The sequence below is a fragment of the Somniosus microcephalus genome, chromosome 9, assembly GCF_052327205.1.
Source record: "Somniosus microcephalus isolate GS21.2 chromosome 9, FLI_Smic_1.0, whole genome shotgun sequence".
Classification (NCBI taxonomy): Eukaryota; Metazoa; Chordata; class Chondrichthyes; order Squaliformes; family Somniosidae; genus Somniosus; species Somniosus microcephalus.
The window spans coordinates 213,075,058-213,096,105 of NC_140995.1; the positions used below are offsets into that span (position 1 = coordinate 213,075,058).

Below are 21,048 nucleotides of genomic sequence, written 5' to 3' on the forward strand. Positions count from 1 at the left end.
CCACATAAGGAAATGGAAAGGGGGTGGGGTTGGTGGCGGGGGGGGGTGAAGAGACTGGTTTCTACTTAAAAGATGACTTTAGATCTCTGGTTTGTGGGAACAATTTGGAAAATTATTAAAAAGTGAATCAGATGATCCAAATCAAAACCATTGATAGTCACCCAACTCAAGACCCTCAAATTATCATTACTGGTGCCACTGCAAAGGACACCTTGTTCTTTCATACACTACAATAGTTCTTGACTGGTCTCGTCATCAAAGAATGTAACGGCAGCAAACCGTTTTGTGTAGCCTACATTCTTCTGATTTAATAGTGGAATATTACTGACTGAGCACATCCGGCTGCTGCCGCTATATACTTTGATGTTGATGGAAAAATTAGTATGGTTTACATTAGAAGCGTCTGCTACTTTAAATGGGTTCCAGGAAGTCTACTAAAATCCCAGACTTTACCAGTGGAAAACATTTTAAAGCTATTTGTACAAATTCTGTGTTGGACTGTGAAAAACCAGCACAAGTTGTACTGCGTTTATTGTCTGTTTCTCTCCTCCCTTACCCCCATCCAGTTCCATTCTCCACAGAACCCATTTGCTATCCTATAATTGTCAACAGTATGTTTGGGAGATTGTCAATCTTGCTTCGCCTTACCAGCAAAACCATTTTCGAAAAGGTCTGAAAGATACTTTTTGCCCACTGGTTTTCTCTCCTGAGGCCAGTGACTCCTGCTGGTGGTCTTCTATGGTACCTTCGCTTAAGTGACCATCCTTCATAAACAAAAACATCTTTGCATCTCTGTCAAACCTAATCCAGCTCTGAATTGACGTCCGCACATATTCACCTTCCAGCCAGAGTTTCCGGATTAGGAAACCGTGGCTGGTTTTGTCTCCCCTCTCCCTAGTTCAGGGCACTGAGGAAAACCTCTGCTTCTGCTCCCAGTTGAGAATAGCTAACTTGGAAAGAAGGAAAGAAAGAAGAAAAGAAGGAAAGAAAGACTTGCAGTTATGTAGCACCTTTTACGACCTCAGGATGTCCCAAAGTGCTTTACAGCCAACGAAGTACTTTTGAAGTGTAGTCACTGTTGTAATGTAGGCACGTCCCAGATCCAAATGGCTCACTTCTGAACCACTCTGTCCATTTACCAATTTAGCCACAGGGAGAACTCATGACAGACAACATCACTGATTAAAAATCACTAGTATGGAGAAGTCAAAATGTAGCGAATGGGACAATGAAAGTTGTTGAAACTATATGTACTCTGTAAGTGATGTATGATGTAGAACTTACAAGTGGCTCTGGGTCTCTTCATGTACTGCACAGGAAATAGATGCATATCCTGTTCATCAGTTATACCATGTGCTCAATTTTGTTACAAACCTAAGGCATTTTTACTTTCAAGGTACAAAGAAGGTCGGATTCAGGAAAAGCAACACCAAAGATGCCTACGTGCACAGTCTAGCTGCACTTTACTGCCATTTTGTTCTGTTTTCCACATACACCCTGAAGCCACTTGCCTGAGAACGGTACACTACGAGGTGACTGCACACTGCGGGCAGGCCAGGGAATTGGAAGCTGAACTAGTCCCGTGCGTCGACATGTTCACTTTGAGATGCTAATTTGTGTCACGGCACAAGCACACTGAAACCAGCTCAATGCGCTTAGCAAGCCGCAGGAGGAGGTTGTTCTGCCACTAGACTGTCGACCGTACAGAGGTCAGGCCAATTGCATTTATGATTGGAGTTGCAGCTGCAAGACCAACATCAGCAGTTGGCAGCATTCTAGTACAGTTTACAACTATATAAGAAATAAATAACTTGCTTTTATATCCCACCTTTCACGTCCTCGGGACATCCCTAAGTGCTTCACGGCCAATGAAGTACTGTTATAATATAGGCAAACGCAGCAGTGAATTTGTGCACGGGAGTTGCCACAAACAGCAATGAAATAAATGATCACATAATCTGTTCTGGTGGTGTTGGTTGAAGGATAAATGTTGGCCAGGACACCAGAGGAATCTCCTCTGCTCTTCAAATAGTCATACGGGATCTTTTACGGTGGCATAGTGGTTAGCACTGTTGTCTCACAGCGCCAGGGACCCGGGTTCGAATCCGGCCTCGGGTGACTGTCTGTGTGGAGTTTGCACATTCTCCCCGTGTTTGCGTGGGTTTCCTCCGGGTGCTCCGGTTTCCTCCCACAGTCCAAAGATGTGCGGGTTAGGTTGATTGGCTATGATAAATTGACCCTTAGTGTTAGGGGGATTAAATACGTGGGGTTACGGGGATAGGGTGGGATATGTGTTGGTGTAGGGGTTATGGGGATCGGGTGGGATATGTGTCGGTGCAGGCTCGATGGGCCGAAATGGCCTCTATCTGCACTGTGGGGTTTCTGTGACTTCTGTGACTTCTGTAACTGAGAGGGAAGATGAGGCCTCAGTTTTAACATCTCATCCAAAACACAGCACCTTCAACAGTACAGCACTCCCTCAGTACTGCACTGAAGTGTCGGTTTAGATTATGTGCTCAAGTCTCTGCAGTGAGGCTTAAACACATGACCTTCTGAATCAAGAGGCGACAGTGCTACCACTGAGCCAAGGCTGACACCTATACAGCTTTTAAAGTAGCAAAACACCTCAAAGCACTTCACAATTGTGAGATCAGACCAAAACAGGAGTAATGGGGGAGGGTTAAGGGACAGAGGCATGGTAAAAGAGGCAGATCTAAAGAACCTTTATAAATCACTGGTTAGGTCTCAGTTAGAGCATCACATTCAGTTCTGGGCAACACACTTCAGGAAGGACATCAGAGGGTTCAGAGGAGATTTTTCAGAATGATATCAGCGATGAGGCACTTCAGTAATGTGGAGAGACTAGACAAGCTGGGATTGTTGTTCTTAGAGCTTAGGTTAAGGGGCAGATATAATAGAGCTGTTCAAAATTATGCGGGGTTTTGATAGAGTAGATAGGGAGACATTGGCCGGAATTTTCCCACTGCTGTGCATGCGGGTTTGGAGGCGGGTCAACAGTAAAAGCCGCAGAAAATGGGAGCATGTCAGGAACACGTCGTCATCCTGCCTCCTCGTGCCTTTAACTCGGGCGCGTTTGCCAGCGCGCCACAGACCCGAACAGCAGAGGCGGGCGACCTAATTAATCTCATTAAATCCTTGTTGTGAGACACTTAACAGGGATTTTAACGAGACCTTTTGACTTTCACTGGATGACTACGGGAATCACGCAGCTCGGGAACCGCGTCTGTCAACCTGAGGCGGAAGCACAGTGGCCATTGATCGAGATCATTAATGCAGAGCGTGGAAATCCCAATAAATACTCCCACATGACACCTGCTTACTTGCCTATGGGAAAGGCTCTTGCTGACTCCATTTTGAGCACAGATTTAGGTGTCTAGAGTTTGCAAGTCTTTTCTGCAACCTTGGAAGCCACTCTCACCTCTGTCATTGACAATGACAATCTGTCATTGCTAGTAACTATCACAACATTGACAGATTGCTCCTCTGATCTCTACTTGACCTGCCATCCATTACATGAGCATGGGTGCCGCTTATACTGTTTCACCTTGGTCCTCAGAATCGGACCAGGATGAGCCTCAACACCAGGAGCACCAGGCACACCAGCAGCAGCAGCAACACCAACAACAGAACGAGGGGGGCACCACAAGGCTGCACCGCACCGGAGGCGATATCCCCAATATAGGGTATACAGGCAAAGGATGAGCTTCTCCAACATGGCTGAGCAGCAGTGCCAAAGGAGGCTCAGGTCGTCACAGACATTTGCAGCTTGCTGGAGCAAGACCTGCTGCCCAGACGACCTGGTGGACATGCATTGCCAGTGGCTGTCAAAATCACCAGCACCCTCAGCTTCTTCGCCTCACCAATGCCCTGTTTAACAAGTCAACCAATTATATCAACTTTGTCACTGATAAAGCCAGTGTTACTGAGGGTGCGCTCAGCTTTGCTGCTCTGGCTGGCTTCCCACAGGTGCAGGGCATCATCGACTGCACACATGTGGCCATCAGGGCATCCCCACATCACCCAGGAGTGTATGCGAACCGTAAGGGCTCCCTCAATGTCCAGCTCGTCTGCAACCATAGGAAGATCATCATGCATGTGTGTGTTTCAAATTCCCTGGAGGCTGCCATGACTCTTTCGTCCTGCGCCAGTCTACCCACCACCAAACAGCTGGCTGGCTGCTTGGAGATAAGGACTATCCACTGAAGACATGGCTCATGACACCCTTGAGGAGGCCAAGCAATGAGGCCGAGGAGCGTTATAATGAAAACCACATGTCCACCAGATGTGTCACAGAGCAATCAGTAGGCATGCTGAAGATGCGCTTCAGATGCCTTGACAGATCTGGAGGAGCCCTTCAGTACGTACCAGCCAGGGTCTCCAGAGTTGTCATCGTCTCCTGTGCACGGCACAACATAGCGCAGCAGCGAGGATTGGAGCTGCATGAGGAGCAAGGCACAGAGTGCACTGCCTCTTCAGAGGAGGAGGAGCAGGAGGAGCATCAGCTGGAAGACGAGGAGGAGGAACAGGAGGAACCTGAAGTGGAAATGGCACCAGCACCGAAGCACTTTGCAGCCCAGGAGGCCAGGGATGGCCGCATCATGGCCAGATTTACTTGACTTCCTGCATTGCACCCATATGGCTGCCACATGCTGTGCCAAGTTCCACCCCCCACCCCACCCCGCCCCCCCGACTCCCAACACCATAAAGCCTCCCTGCAATGAACAGGCCATTCCTTTCACACTGACCCCCATTGCTGGAGGTTACATTATGTCTCACCATTCACTCCAACTCACAAAGCCACTTCCAAAGTAGCGGACAAAAATGGGCATGACCGGAAACTGTTGAAAATAAATAGATTTGTAAGTGTGATTACAGTAACGGAACTTCTTTAAACACCCATGTGCTTACCCTTGTGCATCTACTTCTGTCTCATTTTTCTTTTACGCATGCTTCTACGAGGTGCACCCCCTGTGGCTTCTGCAGAGTTAGAGGCAGGCTGCTCACTTCCCTGCTGCGACTGCATAGACACTTTTGGTGGACGTCCTCTTGGTTTTGGAGCCTGTGAGGGCCATGCCAAAGTCTGCTCCTCCAGCAACTGTGCAGGGGCAGACTCGACCATCGCAATCCGAGGAGGCATCCGGGGCTCTGACTGAGGGGTGGCAATGGGGAAGAAGTGTGAGCACTTTGAGAGGAGCCCCCACTTCCATGTAACCTCTCACCATCATCCCTCTCATGGGCGACCCGCACTTCCCTGCTAGCAAGGAGCTGGAGAGCACCTTGCTGCACAGCAGTGGAGCCATGAGGACACACGTCTATGTTTCGATCCCTCCTAGAAAGGAGATCTATGAGCCTCTGCCATCTGTTCTCCATAGTTAGCATGTGCTCATGTGAATGGCGCATTAGCTGCTCCATGCAGGTGGCCATCCTTTCCATGGAAGAGCATATCATCGCCACCGCCTGCGACACAGTGGTGCTCATGTTGGAGATGGAACCCTCCATTCTCTGCACATTTACAGACATCGTGCTCGCAAAACCTGTCAAAGCCTCCTGCACTACTTGCTGCCCATCCAGGATCTCCCTCTTTCTGGATGGCCCCCGAGGCTCAGTGTCTGCATGCAGCTGAGCAGAGCTGGGAGTGTCCTGCGCCCTCCGGCGAGGAGTCTCCACTGCCCTGCATCCGCTATCTGCTCTTGCTCACTTGTGAATAGTGAGGCACCAGGTGACAACACTACTCTACCTCGCGAGGAACCCACCGAGGTGTGCGTATCTGCACTAGTGCTGGGTGCGCTTGCCTGCTGACGGTGCTCCCTCAGAGGCTGGAGGCTCCTCTGAGGAGTCGTCTTCCTCTTCCTCCTGGACAGTGTGGTGGGGCTCTTGATGGACCTGTGGGACAGTAAAGAGATGAGTAAGATATGTCATATGAAGAATGGGTACAGATACCATTATGCACATGGTGAACATTCACTGGCTGCTGACATCAGTCACCATATGAGTGACTGTTGTATGCCATGTGGCTGTATGAGATGTAATTCGGTTACCAGGTTACTTAGAGGTCCCCCTCTCTCCGTCTCCCACTGCCAGCAGCTCTGCAACTCCTGAGACCTCCAGGGCTAGCTCCTCTGCTGGAGTTGAAGTGCTGAAGGATGGAGGGCCACCTCCGGTTCTCTCCCTCTCCCTGTTGTTGTGTGTTCGTTTCTCCTGCAAGGAGGGAAAGAAGAGAAGCTTGAGTGAGGGTAATGGCATGAGCGTGAGGAATGGATGGGTTACATCTGTAAAGGGAGACTATGAAGGAGTGTGGTGCCAATGCCAAGTGGCCTCCATCTGTGTTGTTAGTTGCTATGATTGCATTAAGATGAGGGCGAATGTGAGGGGTGGTTAGTCAGATGGGGATGTGAGAATGTAGATAGAGAGGGATGGGTGGACGTGCAAGGTATGTTGGTGTGAGTAATGATGTGCAGGAGCAGGCTTGAGAAGGCAGAGTGATGGGGATGTGGTGAGAGGCACAGCAGGATGAAGGTGAGTGTGGCTTTACACTCACCTTTACTGATCTCATTAGATCATTGAAGCGTTTCCGGCACTGCTCCCATCTCCGCCTCACCACATCCCTGCTGTTCACCTTCTCAGCTACTTGAAGCCAGGCTCTTCTTGTCTCTTGGGGCGGTCTCTTCCGCCCATCAACAGGGAAGAGGACCTCCCTGCGTGCTCTGACCCCCTCCACAGGAATATGTAGGGAGTCACTGGAAAACCAGGGTTCAGCCCTCTGTCTTTGGAAACACATGTTTAGAAATCTCAGCAATAACAAAATCCTCCAATATACTCCCTCTACACTCCTACATCAACCTTCAAAAGCCATGTGGCCAAGGCTGCATTAAATATCCCCGCTGGAAATGAGTCATCGATGACGTCATCAGACCCGCACCATTTAATAGGGCCGGGAAACACGCGTGTCTGCCTTGATGGGGCCGTTACGATAAATTCACTCTGAGGAGCGGGATGATCAATCCATCGCGGTACCAACCCGCCACGCGGCCCGCACGCACCCGACCCAACTCGGTAAGGAAAATTCCAGCCATTGTCTCCATTGGCAGGTCGGTCAGTAACCAAAGGACATAAATTTAAGGTCATTGGTAAAAGAACCAGAGGGGGAGATGAGGAGAATTTTTTTTTCAAAATTAACTTTCAAAAGGGAATTGGATAGCTACTTGAAACGGAAAGATTTGCAAGGCTATGGGGAAAGAGCAGGGGGAGTGGGACTAATTGGATGGCTCTTTCAAAGAGCCGGCACAGGCACGATGGGCCGAATGGCCTCCTTCTGTGCTGTAAAATTCTATGATTCTAAGGCTTTTGAAGGTGAGGAGAGATGCAGTAAGGCAGAAAGGGTCAAACTCCAGAGTGTGGTGTGAGTCAGCTGAAAGCTCTGCCGCTGATGGTAGAGCCGGTGGCGGGTGGGGGGTTACAGTAGACCAGAATGGGATGATCACTAGGTACAGAAAGGACACAAGGTTGAGGTGGAGCCAGTAATGTAAACTTACCTTCTGACAGTGGGGATTTGATGGAATGCGATCGGTGCACCAAGAACTGCTGCAGTTGGCACGGTGATGATTAGAATGCACAGTGCAGGTACGAGTCCCCTCCTTACGATGCTACCTAGCACAGATGTGTTTTGCTTACGGTCCTGCTGCCACTGAACGCGCAGCAGCAGTAATTCGGGGCAAGTTACTACAGTTACAGCTGGCACACACCAACATCAGTTTGCAGATGTTTGAAATTATTTTCTTGCAACTAATGGAGCCTTCCAGTGAAGTAGCTCTGATCAGGCATTTTATGTCTCGTATGTGAAAGAAAGACTTGCATTTATACAACGCCTTTCATGACCACCGGACGTCTCAAAGCGCTTTACAGCCAATGAACTACTTTTGAAGTGTAGTCACTGTTGTAATGTGGGAAATGCACAGTCAGGTCCCACAAACAGCAATGTGATAATGATCAGATAATCTATTTTAGTGATGATGGTTGAGGGATAAATATTGACCCCAGGACACTGGGAAGAACTCCCCGGCACTTCTTCGAAATAGTGCCACGCAAGGCAGGTGGGGCCTCGGTTTAACGTCTCATCCGAAAGATGGCACCTCCGACAGTGCAGCACTCCCTCAGCACTGCACTGGAATGTCAACCTAGCTTTATGTGCTCAAAGTCCCTGGAGTGGGACTTTGAACCCACAACCTTCTGACTCAGAGGCGAGTATGCTACCCACTGAGCCATGGCTAACACCACAAAAAAGGAGAGAGGGCTACCAAATGAACCAAGCTGATGCTGTAGAGATACACAGCTATCACATGGTGTGACTGGCCAGATATGTTAGATTTTTAAAATTCCCAATACGAGTGTAGATCAGGAGCACTGAAACAAGGGCCAGGCTTGAGTAGAAACCTTAATTTAGTCAGCCGTGGCTTTGTGGGTAGCACACTCGCCTCTGAGTCAGAAGGTTGTGGGTTCAAGTCACACTCCAGGGACTTGAGCACATAAATCTAGGCTGACATTCCAGTGCAGTGCTGAGGGAGAGCTGCACTGTCAGAGGTGCCGTCTTTCGGATGAGACGTTAAACGGAGACCCCGTCTGCTCTCTCAAGTGGATGTAAAAGATCCCAAGGCACTATTTCGAAGAAGAGCAGGGGAGTTATTCCCGGTGTCCTGAGGTCAATATTTATCCCTCAATCAACATAACAAAAACAGATGGTCTGGTCATTATCACATTGCTGTTTGTGGGAGCTTGCTGTGCGCAAATTGGCTGTCGCGTTTCCCACATTACAACAGTGACTCCACTCCAAAAAGTACTTCATTGGCTGTAAAGCGCTTTGAGTCGTCCGGTGGTTGTGAAAGGTGCTATATAAATGTAAGTCTTTCTTTCTTTAATTTAGATACGTTTTCAAAAAAAAAACTCAGCACTTTATTTCTGTCGCTTAATTTTTTTGCTGAACAAGGCAAAAGGGCGTCAGTGCAGATTATTGGAATTCTTTTCGCACTTACTACACCAGTGTCCAGCATCAAATAAGGCTTGTCCATTGCTGTCCAATGGCGTTTCCTGTTGGGTGAGCCGAGCTATGCTGATTACTCTCTAGAGGGCGCCACACACCCTCTGAATGGCTGGCTTTTCATAAACATCTGGTGGGATTTTTAGCAACAACCAGTGGTCACAACCTCAACAATGTAGAGTAAGTGCCTCAATTCTTAGAATTTCTATCTTGCTTCAAGTCAGGTTCCATGTCACTATGATATCTGTTACGCTATCTGTAACATGAAAAATAAAAGCCGAGAGTTTCAAAAAAAGTAAATGAGGAACTTCTGCAGACTATTATACAGAAGTCTTTTACTTCCTATTCTTTGGTTCTACTTTAAACCGAGCCATTATTATAGAAATAAGTAGAATGTTTGCAAAAATGCAGAACTCAGCATTTCTGAGCCCCCATTTCTTCAGCACCCATACATGGCAGCTGTATAAAACTGCCTGAGCAATTCAGAGTCACAGTATCTGTATTTAATACTTCAATCCCCATGAATTTTAACCTTAACCTAAGAAATACGGATTGAACAGAATCAATGTCCAAATCTGCAGTTTGAGAAGCAGTGGGTTTTTTCACAGATCCTGGGCTAAACAGAAAAATAAGCAGCCAGTTTGTTTACAATAGTGTTCATTTCTGCACAGCTTTTAATGTGATAGATGCTTTATCGGAAACAAATCTTTTTTTTTAAACTTGGTTTTGTAGAACTATTGTAAAAAGTGAATTATATCCTGTATCAATTTAACCCTGACGTCACACTTATTGAAAATGGAAGCACCTGATTGGAGGGTTGAGATTTGCATATCCAACCAGGCATCAGAACTGGAGATACGATTCTCTGATTGGGTCCCTTTAATGTGAAAGATAAGTCCTCTGCTGTCAGGTTACAGGGTAGAATCCAATTCTCGAGCATGTCAAAGCGTTTCCTCACACCAGCACTCTCGTCTGTCCAGCAACAGGCTTCAGACAACCGGGCAAGTGACCGGGTCTCAGACCTCAGTCAGAACACAAGGAAGTGTGCAAGACAAGAGGGATTTATTCCCTGGTTCCTCTCCCCACACCCCCCGCCCCCTGCACCCTCCCCTCCCTACCCTACACTGCAGTGTGTACCATCTACAAGATGCACTGCAGCAACTCGCCAAGGCTTCTTCGGCAGCACCTCCCAAGCCCGCGACCTCTTCCACCTAGAAGGACAAGGGCAGCAGGTGCATGGGAACACCACCACCTCCAAGTTCCCCTCCAAGTCACACACCATCCTGACTTGGAAATATATCGCCGAGCCTTCATCGTCGCTGGGTCAAAATCTCGGAACTCCCTACCTAACAGCACTGTGGGAGTACCTCCACCACACAGACTGCAGCGGTTCAAGAAGGTGGCTCACCACCACCTTCTCAAGGACAATTACGATGGGCAGTAAATGCTGGCCTTGCCAGCGACGCCCACATCCCATAAACAAATTACAAAAAACCTCCCCTCCTCTCTCCTCCCTACTATATCCAACCCCACCCTCTCTACCCTTCCCTCTCCTCACTACCCTCTCTTCCCTACCCTGCCCTCCCCACCCTCTCCTCCCTACCCAACGCAACCCACCCTCCCCCCCCATGCTCCCTACTCTACACTCCCGCCTACCCTCTCCTTCCTACCCTACCTACCTTCCCCTCTCCCCCTTACCCTCACCAATGCTCCCTGCCCTACACTCCCCCCACTCTCTCCTCCCCATCCCATGCTCCCTACCCTCCCAACCCCTCCCTACCCTATCCAACCCCACCCTCCCCTCGAGTTCCCCCGAGCTGTCACCAAGGTGGCATTAGTCTGAAAGTGCTACTTGAGGTGTTGCTAACACTCACCATTCACTCACTAGTTCTGCGATGGTCAGATTTCTTTTTAAACGCAGGTGATTTGTTTGCGAGAAATTTTTGATTTTTCAACATTTCTCAAGCGAGTTAAAACAATTTTTAAAAACTCCGCACTTGAAAAATTCCAGCAAGTAAATCATGGTGTGGTTTTGAACACCCATTCCACCACCCTGTGGCAGTGTGCAGAGCATCAATAGGTTGTATCACCATGCCAACCATTCTGATGATTTCCCCCCCCCACCACCCCAAGTGTTTACCTAGTGAACAATGTGAGGAATGCATTACAGGGCCAAGAACATGAACCAAGCAGAGTTATTCATTTACCCACCCCTTTTGCCTAGGTGATTCATGCTGAGGAATTGCAGGTGACCTTAATGTCAGCTTCTAGCACACCCAACTTCGCACTAAAGCTCCGTCCATTTTCCTCCCCAAATTGGCCTGGGTTTTAATCTGGTCTTGCCTCTCCCAGGAGATCACATGGTTTTCGGGTGGGGCGCGGAGCATACATACATATGTATATATATATATATATATATACACACACATATAGTGATGCTCAAGGCATCGCAGTGTGTGGGACAGGATGCACGGACCAGGGGGTCTTTTCCTGTCCGTCCATGTTCCCCCTATCCTCTGAAAAGTATTGTGGATTGCAGCAGTGTGGGAAATGGCAAAACAAAAACAAAAAAATCAGGCCCCGCATCCTTATGGCTCGAGTGAGATTTTGTACCAAGTTGCTGATCATTTTCTGCTGTGGGCCTATATCTGGCTCGGAATTCCCCAGACTCATTTACAAAGGCCAGCATTTATCGCCTATCCCCAGTTTTCCTTGGGAAGGTGGTGCTGGGCCACCTTCTCGAACCGCTGCGGTCCCCGTGTGGTGAAGGTGCCCCCCCCCCCCCCACAGTGCATTTAGGAAGGGAGTTCCAGAATTTAGACCCAGCGACGATGAAGGAACGCCAATACAGGGAGAACCCTCAAATCCTAGAGCCTATTAGGGATGGAGTGAGATCAGGAGGAATGTTGCATAATTTCTATGTTCCATTTAATAGTATCCTTTGTAATCACTATATAAATAAAGAGACTGTACTTGAGTCATAGGGAAAGGCTTTCAAACTAATACCGAGCCACAGATTTGTTTGTTGGTTTCTGCCACGTCCAGTTTTTTCCCATTTACAGACACAGTTTAAGCGCTAAAAGTTTACACATCCTTAAAGAGGAAATAATTTGGGGCCTACTTTCTTATACTATTAATTTGCACCCCCACCCAAGGCCATTCTCAGGCACAGATCTGACATAAGGTGCGACCCAATCAAGAAAACAAGGGGACCGATATGTATCTAGCCGCTTTTGCAGTAAATGCCTGAGGATCCTTTGCATAATCCTGAGTTGCTTGGCTTTGCGAAAGGGCAGTCACATGTCGGATGGGTTATCCTACGAAGGGCCCTTGAGGCTGGCTGGCTCGACCAGGTGAACAAGTGGCCGTGAATTGCCGTCCTCCTCCCTTGCCTCGGCCACATGCATCTTATTGCTGCCAACCATTCAAATGTACTGAAAACAAACGTGGTTTGTAACTTGCTGCTTGCCAGCGACGCCCACATCCCAAGAATGGATTTAAAAATATTATGCACTGCTACTATTTCAGTCGCAAACAACTGGTAAAGCCAAATCACTTCATGCCCATCCAAAGATGACTGTGCATTTTGCGAGTCCTTCGATATGCAGTAGACCGTAACTTGACCTTAAAATGGTCTTTCACACCACACTTTTCTCAGGAAGCGCCCAATGAATGCAGCACTCCCATAGGTGAAACACAATACACTCACACCCATAAATTGTGATACCAAAATTATGAAACTATCAACTTAACTACAACAAACTTTAATGGTTAAAATTTCCACCCATTTCCTATCGCCCTTAAACTACTCTAAGAAAGTAGTCTGAATCCTACAGTTATTTTTTACAATGTATTTCTGCAAGATCCTTCTACAAAACAACATCAGATTTAAAATGTACTATTTATTTTGTACCTTAATATAAAAAATATGTAATTCACCAAAGGGAACTGTCCCTTCTTTAAAAAAAAAGACATTCCCATAATGAATGGGGTTTCATGCATGCCGAACCGTTTTGCATGAGCTATTTTTAATACATATTTTAAAACTTTATGAATGTAGCTCTCAAGGCAACCACTTCCTCTACAAAATGAAAGCAGAGCAACCGGTTAGTTAGTTAACAGAGTTTACTGGAAAATTGAAATTATTTTTACAGAACAGACTCGGTGCTGTTTGTTCAAAACAAAAATAAAGTTTTAAATAATAGTGCGCACATCTATTTGAAATGACTGGCATTATAGATTTTACTTTCATGAATGTATAACTGCAGACTCTGATAGGTTAACTGCACGGCAGCAGTTTGCATTTGAACAGGACTAATCTAATGTGGGATAGTATTACCCTCTTTACATGGTGGGCGGGACTGTTACTCAGGTGCAATGTTCTGAACACTGATACTAAAAACGGAACTGCTGTTCGTTAACTGTTAAGACAACTGTATATGATTACACGACTGTGTGTGACTGCACGCCCCGCGTGTGATTGCATGGACCATGTGTGACTACACGGACTGCGTGTGACTGCACGCACCGCGTGTGACTGCACGCACTGCGTGTGACTGCATGGACCGCGTGTGATTGCATGGACCGCGTGTGACTGCACAGACCGCGTGTGACTGTACGCACCGCGTGTGACTGCACGGACTGCATGTGACTGTACGCACCGCGTGTGACTGCACGGACTGCATGTGACTGCACGCACCACGTGTGACTGCACGGACTGCATGTGACTGTACGCACCGCGTGTGACTGCACGGACTGCATGTGACTGCACACACCGCGTGTGACTGCACGGACTGCATGTGACTGTACGCACCGCGTGTGACTGCACGGACTGCATGTGACTGTACGCACCGCGTGTGACTGCACGGACTGCATGTGACTGTACGCACCGCGTGTGACTGCACGGACTGCATGTGACTGCACACACTGCGTGTGACTGCACGGACTGCATGTGACTGTACGCACCGCGTGTGACTGCACGGACTGCATGTGACTGTACGCACCGCGTGTGACTGCACGGACTGCATGTGACTGTACGCACCGCGTGTGACTGCACGGACTGCATGTGACTGCACGCACCATGTGTGACTGCACGCACCGTGTGTGACTGCATGCAACGCGTGTGACTGCATGGACCGCGTGTGACTGCATGGACCGCGTGTGACTGCACGCCCCGCGTGTGATTGCACAGACCGCGTGTGATTGCACAGACCGCGTGTGACTGCACGCACCGCGTGTGACTGCACGGACCGCGTGTGACTGCCCGCCCCGCGTGTGACTGCATGGACCGCGTGTGACTGCACGCACCACGTGTGACTGCACGCCCCGCGTGTGATTGCACAGACCGCGTGTGACTGCACGCACCGCGTGTGACTGCACGGACTGCGTGTGGCTGCACGCCCTGCGTGTGACTGCACAGACCGTGTGTGACTGCATGCACCGCGTGTGACTGCATGCATCGTGTGTGACTGCACGCCCCATGTGTGACTGCACGGCCCGTGTGTGACTGCATGGACTGCGTGTGACTGCATGGACTGCGTGTGACTGCACACCACTCGTGTGACTGCACAGCCCATGTGTGACTGCACGGACCTCGTGTGACTGCACGTCCCGCGTGTGACTGCACGTCCCGCGTGTGACTGCCCGCCCCGCGTGTGACTGCACACCACGCGTGTGACTGCATGGCCCATGTGTGACTGCATGGACCGCGTGTGACTGCACGGACCGCGTGTGACTGCACGCCCCGTGTGTGACTGCACGGACCGCGTGTGACTGCACGCCCCGTGTGTGACTGCACGCCCCGCGTGTGACTGCACTGACCGCGTGTGACTGCATGGACCGCGTGTGACTGCACGTCCCGTGTGTGACTGCCCATCCCGCGTGTGACTGCACGGCCCGTGTGTGACGGCACGTACCGTGTGTGACTGCATGGACTGCGTGTGACTGCCTGCCCCGCGTGTGACTGCACGGAACGCATGTGACTGCCCGCCCCACGTGTGACTGCACGCCCCACGTGATTGCATGCCCCGTCTGTGACTGCACGGATCACATGAGACTGCACAGACCGCGTGTGACTGCACGGATCGCGTGAGACTGCACGGGCCGCGTGTGACTGCACGGACCGCGTGCGACTGCACGGACTGCGTGTAACTGCACGGACCGCGTGTGACTGCATGAACCGCGTGTGACTGCACGGACTGCGTGTGACTGCATGGACCGCATGTGACTGCACGGACTGCGTGTGACTGTACGGCCCAATGTGTGACTGCACGGACTGCGTGTGACTGCATGAACCGCGTGTGACTGCACGGACTGCGTGTGACTGCATGGACCGCATGTGACTGCACGGACTGCGTGTGACTGTACGGCCCAATGTGTGACTGCACGGACTGCGTGTGACTGCCCGCCCCGTGTGTGACTGCACGGACCATGTGTGGCTGCACAGACCACGTGTGACTGCACGCCTCACGTGTGACTGCATGAACCGCGTGTGACTGCACGGCCCGCATGTGACTGCACGGACCGCGTGTGACTGCACGGACCGCGTGTGACTGCACGCCCCGTGTGTGACTGCACGGACCGCGTGTGACTGCACGCCCCGTGTGTGACTGCACGCCCCGCGTGTGACTGCACTGACCGCGTGTGACTGCATGGACCGCGTGTGACTGCACGTCCCGTGTGTGACTGCCCATCCCGCGTGTGACTGCACGGCCCGTGTGTGACGGCACGTACCGTGTGTGACTGCATGGACTGCGTGTGACTGCCTGCCCCGCGTGTGACTGCACGGAACGCATGTGACTGCCCGCCCCACGTGTGACTGCACGCCCCACGTGATTGCATGCCCCGTCTGTGACTGCACGGATCACATGAGACTGCACAGACCGCGTGTGACTGCACGGATCGCGTGAGACTGCACGGGCCGCGTGTGACTGCACGGACCGCGTGCGACTGCACGGACTGCGTGTAACTGCACGGACCGCGTGTGACTGCATGAACCGCGTGTGACTGCACGGACTGCGTGTGACTGCATGGACCGCATGTGACTGCACGGACTGCGTGTGACTGTACGGCCCAATGTGTGACTGCACGGACTGCGTGTGACTGCCCGCCCCGTGTGTGACTGCACGGACCATGTGTGGCTGCACAGACCACGTGTGACTGCACGCCTCACGTGTGACTGCATGAACCGCGTGTGACTGCACGGCCCGCATGTGACTGCACGGACCGCGTGTGACTGCACGGACTGCGTGTGACTGCCCGCCCCGCGTGTGTGATTACATGGCCCGTGTGTGACTGCACAGACCATGTGTGACTACACGTCTGTTTGTGATTATGTGGCCCGTATGTGACTGAACGGCTCATATGTGACTACATGTCTGTGTGTGATTACACGGTCCATGTGGGACTGCACACTACTTCAGTAGACTTCAACCTCATTCACAAAGATGTCTGGAAAACTCGCCAGTGTGCGAGCTATACCCTGGAATTATTGCTGCGACTTTCTCCATCGGATATAAAAACATTCATTCAAGAACCAATGGCAACTACATGAATAAGCAGAACATTCACACAGCACGCTGCTTGCAGCCTCCTGCCTGACAGAGGGGGGTGTGGCTGACAGCAGATGTGTTTGTTAAAGTTAAATGCACAACATAAAAACTGACATCAAATGGTTTCACTGGTATAAAATGCCAACGGGTATGGAGTACACTATACGTAGGGCACAAACAGCCAAAGCAAATCTTATGATGTCGCATTTGCAGAAGTGACCCCTCCATATCCCTGGCTCTTTCTGTCATGCAAAGTTACATGCCAGCGGTTTTTTTTGTCACAGTCCATATGAGGAAAGTGACCCACGTTTTTCTTTACAAAACCCCAATAAACTCCATATGATGCACGTTGAAGCTATCGCCCCGAAACAACAGGTCTGAAGGTAAGTGGGGATAAGGAAGATAATTCGATCCATCTAACTAGAAAGAGCCTGAAGTCCTCCCCTTGTGGCATTCAATTATTTCTTAAATAATTCCGGGGTTTCCTTCTCCACTGCTCTATCCCGAAGTGATATGACTTTGTGGATGCCATTAAAAAAATCCAAGTTTTACTTTGCTTGTTTTCCCTCTTGCAGGGAATAGATGACAAAATAACGCTCTCGCTTCTGGGACTGGTCGGGGCTTCAAAACCTATGATTTCCTTTCACTACAAGCATTTTGGACCAAGAAAAATCTATAAAATCTGCACGTGGATAGATTCTAAATGAAGTCTCTCCGATATGTTAGTGTTCTCTCCTCCCAGCACTAAAAGGAGTATTTAAAAATAAATAGCCTGCTTAGAAAAAACCTTGAAACGCGTGTGTAAAAAAAGTACTTGCTCTGTATCACAATATAGAGCCAATGGAGTATTATGTAGTAAACTCACATCAGCATCTGTCTTAACGACTATGGGTTTAATATTGCTTGGATGCAATAAACATCTCTTTTCCCCTCTTTGGTGCGGTACACAAGGAACTGGAAGGGCACTACAGGGCAGTAACAGGTGATGTCACAAACTGCCAGAGCCAAGCTCCAGTCTAAGGATGTCATCTGTGCCCAAGACTGGATTACAGGATTTAACTCCCACCTGAGTTTGTTGCATGACCAAGGGAGCCGGGTGTGAAGGTGACCAGCTCTCTGCTCGCTACCAATACCACTACTCAGCTAATCCTGGAGTAATGCCCTAAAACAGCCTGGGCTAACTTGCCTTCCATTTGTCCTTCCCTCCATGGGGTTAGGTGCCCAATTTCTGCTTAGAGGGACATGGGAACAGGAGTAGGCCATTTAGCCCCTTGAGCCTGTTCCGCCATTCAATGAGATCATGGCTGACCTGTGATCTGACTCCATATACCCGCCTTTGCCCCATATCCCTTGATGCCTTTGGTTAACAGAAATGATCAATCTCAGGTTTAAAATTAACTACTAACCCAGCATCAATTGCTGTTTGCGAAAGAAAGTTCCAAACTTCTACCACCCTTTGTGTGTAGAAGTGTTTCCTAATTTCACTCCTGCTTAGCACTTCCCAAGTACAATCTGCACAAAATACATTGTGTCAATTGAATGCATTGCAGCCACCTGCGACATACAACCCAAGTGCAATAGATGTGACAACATTTTCAGCTGCAGCCTACGGGTCTAGACACTATTTAGTATATAATCACTGCATAGTTCCAGAACATCTATCTAACACAAAGCCAATTCAAATGATTGCGTTGCACTACGTGCCAGCATTATGTGGTCTGAACTTTGTTTAAAAAGTCTCTTAAGAAATGCACACAAGCTTGTCAGTCATGAAAGGAATGTAACCGAGGAATTACATAATGCAGTGTCATTTGTACGTTTTAGGATTTGTAGTGGTTAACTGGAAACTTAATTGCAAGTAGCTTTTGCCTTGGCTGTGTTTTATTATCAACATAAAGTAAAATGCTTTTAGAGGAAGACATCAGGTTGTTGCTTATAACTAAACTGATCTAAAAAGTAATGGATAAAATCAACAGGCTCTCGGCCAATTTTAAACTGGGAGAACTATTGATACGAAGCATTTGTTTCAGAATTGCACAGAAGAACTTCACTGACGAAATTGCCCCGTTGCAAAATAACTAGAAAGATGCTGTGGATCTTTAGCCTTAAATGACCCTGACCAATTAAATCGTGTTAGATTTTTTTTAATTCTTTGAATTTTTGAAAAAAAGAAACAGGAAGCTTTGTTACAACTTCATGCTCTTACTGACTATACCACATACTTCCTCTATAGAAACTGTGAACCAGCACGTTGAGAGATATTTCCCTCAATAATCGTATTCAATTACTATAAATCTAATACCTGTATTAGGTTTTCACTGAAAACAGGGTGCAGATCATACTGTATTTACAGATAGGACAGGCATATTTAGAATATTATCTGCAAAAAAAATGTATGGCTCAGTAACTATAACATACGTGCAGGATTTAAGTGAAATTAGCAGTTAATTGTTGTTCACCTACAATAATTGTGGGTTTAACACTGGTCGAAAAGTTAACAGTGCAAAATTATTGGCTACATTACATGCCCAAAGGTAGAATAACGTAAATATAAATTTTGCAGGCAAATAGTAACATTGGAATATCTTGTCACTTACCATAGCAGGAACTTTTCCCTGCATGTTTTCTTGAATAGGCGAGTTCCCCATTTATGCCCCGTTCCCTCAATGACAGCTTGACTCCTGTCAACCTGCTTGCACAAGTCAAACGAATCCCTTTCTTCATTTTATTTATTTTTTTGGTCACCCCCCCTCCTCTCTCTCTCTCTCTCCTCCCTTTGCAGAGATGTCCTTCTGGTCCTTTTGCATTACCGGATTTGCCTGCCAGTCAGTTTTTTTGTGTTGTATGTTGGTCTCTGAGCAGCAGTTGCCTGTAGTTGAGTCAGTCAGTCACAGGCTGTCTTGCCTTTTGTGGTCACACCCCCTGCCGGCTCGGGCTCGGGCTCGCGCGCTCCGCTGAGCTCGCTGCCCCCTCCCCCGGGAGCGCGCGCCGCAGCCCCAGCTACCGTCAAGCCCAGAGAGCGAGCGAGTGGGACAGCCTGCAGCCTCGGCTAAAACAGATAGAAGTGGGCAGGCAGGTGGGAGGAGGGTGGGGGGGGGGGCGAATTGTATTTAACCTATGTGGGCTTTGGTACTGCATTATATGGCCCTCGCTTAAGATGTGTAAAAAAAATTATATATTTTTTTTTGCATACCACCTATTCTAGTCTGTCTCTGAGGGCAACTGGTGTGCCCACTTGAGGTACCTAATTTGCATAACAGATCATTGGAATTTTAGATATTTGTTCATCCACAGTGCAAATATTGTGTAATAGCTCATAGTTGAGTCACTTCCCTAAACTGTGAGCTCCATCCAGCCCACATGCTAGCCACTTGGAAATCTGCATCCCTATGGAGAGCTTTTGTAGCACCAGGTTCCCAATGAAGGTTATGAATCTAAGCTGGCCAATGTCCATCCTGTCAGGCTCCCCCATCATCAGCAAAGTGTTGGAAGGGGTCGTCGATAGTGCCGTCAAATGCCTCCTAAGCACCAGTAACTGCTGACTGATGCTCAATTTGGGCTCCGCCAGAACCACTCAGCTCCAGACCTCATCACAGCCATGATGGAAGAGGTGAATGTCAGAGGAGAGATTGCGGGGGGTGGGTAGCTGCCTTCCACATGAAGGCAGCATTCGACTGAGTATGGCACCAAGGTCACCAAACTGAGGTCAATAAAAAATGGGAAAACCTTCCAGTGGCTGGAGTCATACCCGGCACACAGGAAGATAGTCATGGTTATCAGAGGCCAATCAACACATCTCCGGGACATTGCTGCAGAGTTCCTCAGGGCAGTGTCTTCAGTCCAATCATCTTCAGCTTCTTTCTCCCACATAAGGGCAGGAGTGGGGTTACTTGCTGCCGACTCCACAGTATTCAGCTCCATTCACAAGTCCTCAAATAATGATGCAACCCATACCAGCCTACAGCAGGACTTGGGTAACATCAAGACTGGGACTGACAAATATCAGGCATTGATTGCACCACGTAAGTAGCAGGTAATGATCAATCCCAACAAGAAGAAGCATAACCATCACCCCTTGAGCTTCATAGCACCACAATTGGTAAGGTCCCCCACCATCAACATCTCGGGGAAGTCACTATTAACCAGAAGCTGAACTGGACCTGCCATATGAACACCGTGGCTACGAGAGCAGGACAGAAGCTGGGTGTTCTGTGATGCCCGGTTCAGCTCCTGAATGTTCAAGGCGTCCCCACCACCTACAAGGCCCAAGTCAGGATTGTGGTGGAATACTTACCACTTGCTTGGTTGTGTGGAGCTGCAGCAACACTCAAGAAGCTTGACAAGATCCAAGACGGAGCAGTTTGCTGGATTGGCACTCCTGCCACTGGGTGAATATCCACCTCCATCACCATTAGCACAGTGTGGCTGCGATATGTACGATCTATG

General features: G+C 48.9%; 1 long non-coding RNA gene across 1 annotated transcript in view; it reads right to left on the reverse strand.

Moving 5' to 3' along the window:
* LOC147113004 (uncharacterized) overlaps positions 1–19,525 on the reverse strand; it is a 459,408-nt gene extending 439,883 nt beyond the window's left edge. Inside the window, exon 1 of the long non-coding RNA XR_015079613.1 lies at positions 19,200–19,525. This is a non-coding gene — a long non-coding RNA (uncharacterized LOC147113004). The remainder of the gene's footprint in view (positions 1–19,199) is intronic.
* Between the last annotated feature and the right edge of the window lie 1,523 nt (positions 19,526–21,048).